Genomic DNA, 3,823 nt, shown 5'->3' with positions numbered 1-3,823 from the left:
ACCTCCACTGGCCAAAACTGGCAAGAAGGCTCCGCCTCCCCCTGCTTGCCTCTCCTCCTCTTCCCCCTTCCCTTAAGAACTCTGCTGCTTTTGCAGACTTGCTTCCCAAAGACCGCATCTTTTTCTCGGGAGCTCATGAATGTGGTGAGAGATAGAAATTACGTAGTTGCTAATCTTGTTTCCAACTGAGCCAACTTTTTCCTTTCTTGGACTGCATGGGATTCCTTGAATTCAACTATCTCTTGGCACTGTTCAAATCCTCCCCTCCAGAATTGACCATCTTCATCAATCTTAACAAACATTTTATGCAGAGTCTGTGGGACAGACTTTGTGTTAGACAGATCCCTGCCTTTAAGAAACATTCAACACTGGCATCTCTTATACAATCACCTCAAAACTCCTTCCACATTTACACCACCTCTCTCAGAGATAATACGAAGAACCCAGCCTGCGTGGTACCAAGAGGAAAGGGCCCCTTCTCAAGTCCACCGCATTAAGGTTGCAGGGTTTTTGGAAGTGAGCAAGCACCTCCTTGAGACTCCATAGTAAGCAGCATGCACTCCGGGAACAATGGCTTGGTGCTCCGAGTAGCACGGCATCCCAAGCTCAGATCTCCGTTCTGTTTGCTTTGCTCCACCCTTGCCTTTGCTTCAGTGCTGCCCACAGTCAGCTCCACTCTTGTTTCTCCACTGCCCTTTCTCTTGCGGACTCTTGCCTCTGCCCCACACATTCTGGCTGCCAACAGCAGGAATGTAAGTGAACAAGCAATGAAAACTCTGGCTGAAAATTTATACACGTTTATGTTGCAAATGACACCATCAAGAAAGTAAAAAAAAAAAGAAAGACAACCTATAAAACGGAAGAAAGTATTTGCAAATTATGTATCTGATAAAAACCCAAAATGTAGAGGAAAAGCCCTGAGACCTGCCTGGTGACCCACCTCCTGCCTGCCTTTCTGTATTACACACACACACACACACACACACACACACACACACACACACACCAGATCAATGCATCTCTCAACCTGCATCTGAGATGTTTCTCTCTGTTGTAGATGGAGATTAACACAGAGGCCCACAACTGCACAAAGCACAATGAGTAAGAGATCACACCTCCAGCCCAGAGGCTCAGGAAACTTTTTAAAGAAGGGTAAGAAAGAAAGAGCAAGCCAGAGGTGGTGGGGAACTACAAGGAAAATTATCTTCTGGGAGCATCAGGGCACTGCAGATATGAATCCACAGCAATTTCAACAGCATGCACGAAACCTGTGTGAGCCAAGGCCAGACTAGATCCCAGCATGGAAGGGAGCTGTGCAAATGGAGCCAATGGATCGCCCAGCCAATCCCTGCTGGGTGAGGGACAGTATTTTAGGAGTGTGGCCCCTGATAAGCTGACTCCAGTGGAAGACCACTTCCAAGAATGTTTGGGTAGCACAGATTGGTCTTGAAGGGTTAAAAGGAAAAAAAGCAATCACAAAGTTGAGTCATTAGGGAAGGTGGGCTAAATCTGGGAAGAGTTGGGGGAGGGGTGAGTATGATCTCATTGAATTTGTACACATTGTAGGAAACAAACCTCTCAGAGAGAACTAATTTTAAAAATATTTATACATGAAAAACTCTTATAGTTCAGTAATAAAAAGACAATAACTCAATTAAAAATGGGCAAAGGATCTGAACAGACCTTTCATCAAAGAAGACACAGAGGTGGCAATAAAAAAAAACAGGTGGGGGAAAAAAAACCTTATTTGTTCACATTCAGCTGGCTGAAACAGACCATAGAGTTTTCTGGTGGATCCAGATGAAGATAGAGAAACACAGGGAGGAATAAGAAGGGGCTTGGAAAGATCAGGCCTTTTCAATCTGGGAAGGTGAAGAGGACAGTCAGCTGATCATTTCTCCTTCACTTTCTGAATCTATCAGATTTAAAGCCTAATATCTGACTCCCAAGTTTTATTTATTAATAGAACAATAAAAATAGCCATGTATTTGGCACACAAAGTGGGGCCTTGGATGGCACCAGGTGGCAGCACTACTACCACTGGCTTCAGCTTATACTTCAAACTCTCCCAGAAAATTGTAGAACTTTTTCATAAGACCTAATTGCACTTTAAAAGATATGTTTAATGGGCTGGAGAGATGGCTCAGAGGTTAAGAGCACTGCTCTTCCAAAGGTCCTGAGTTCAATTACCAGGAACCACATGGTGGCTCACAACCATCTGTAATGAGATTTGGTTCCCCCTTCTGGCCCACAGGCAGGCAAACCACTGTACAGTTAATAAATAAATAAATCTTTTTTTAAAAGATATTCTTAATAATCAGAAAGGGGTAATAAAGAGATAGATTACACAATGCTCTATTAACTTAAAATGTTTTGAATGCTGCAGGGCAGTGATGACACACACCTTTAATCCCACCACTCAGAAGGCAGAGGCAGGTGGATCTCTGTGAGTTTGAGGCCAGTTGGTCTACAGAGTGCATTCCGGGACAGGTCCAAAGCTACACAGAGAAACCCTGTCTCAAAAAAAAATATTTTTTGAATGCTAATGAAAAAGGAATGACAGCTATTGTAGAGACATTGGATAGTAGAAAAAAACTTCTGAATTAAATCAGCCTATATACTTCACAGATGTGTTAACCTCAGAATGGAAACCAGAAAATGTGTTACATTGGGAAGAGGTTTTGCTTTTGTTTCCACAGGAGAAGAAAAGCTATGGATGCCATCAAGATTGATAAAATTAGATTCAAACAGGAGAGAACCCTTGATTAGGAGAGGTGATAGTTCATCAAATAGCATGGCAAATTCATCTAAATTAACTTATAAGACTAACGAATATCTTTTGTTTGATAAGACATAACCTGCCAAAAAGGGTAACTCCCCAAAATTAGGGTTTGAGAAGGGTTTTGTTTTTGTCTTTCCAGGAAAATAAATGGATCCAACTAAAGAATATGAAAACCACTGGGCAAAGAAGATATCTGAAGAAGAAAATGTCCCAAGAAAAAAGTAAATTGGTTTAATGGCATAACACATTTCCAACGGGATAAAATTTCATAAATCTTCCCAAATGTTTGCTTCTGATGTTCTCTATAGATTTATAATACAAATGGTCTTTTTGTAGTCATATATCAATTAAAAATTAAAGCTGGCTTTGGAGTTGGAGCATGGCTCTTTCCTTCTCTAAACACAAGCATGCATGTTAAAGGAAAATCCAAAATCTTTGTTTCATGTAAGAAGAGCTACCTGACATGGGACAAAAGACAAATAAAATTGACTATTCTATTGTTACTAATCTTATAATCCTTTGGTTTTATTTTTATTCTTTAAAACTTTTCTCTTTTTTCATAGTTTTTGAAAGGATTTAAGCCGGGCGGTGGTGGCACACGCCTTTAATCCCAGCACTCGGGAGGCAGAGGCAGATCTCTGAGTTCGAGGCCAGCCTGGTCTACAAGAGCTAGTTCCAGGACAGGCTCTAGAAACTACAGGGAAACCCTGTCTCGAAAAAACAAAAAACAAAAAACAAAAAACAAAAAAAAAAAGAAAGGATTTATTATGTATACAGTGTTCTGCCTGTATTTATGCCTAAACACCAGAAGAGGGCACCAGATCTCATTACAGATAGTTGTAAGACATTATGTGGTTGCTGAGAATTGAACTAAGAACCTCTGAAAGAGCAACCAGTGCTCTTAACCTCTGAACCATCTCTCCAGCCAGCCTAAAACTTTTCTTTTTTTTTCCTTTTTTTGGGGTGGTTTTTCGAAGCAGGCTTTCGCTGTAGTTTTGGAGCTTGTCCTGGAACTAGCTCTTGTAGACCAGGCTGGCCTTG

Source organism: Arvicola amphibius, chromosome 9 (assembly GCF_903992535.2).
Source record: "Arvicola amphibius chromosome 9, mArvAmp1.2, whole genome shotgun sequence".
NCBI classification, from domain to species: Eukaryota; Metazoa; Chordata; class Mammalia; order Rodentia; family Cricetidae; genus Arvicola; species Arvicola amphibius.
The sequence above is the reverse complement of the archived record's forward strand: the minus strand, read 5'-3'. Positions refer to the sequence as shown.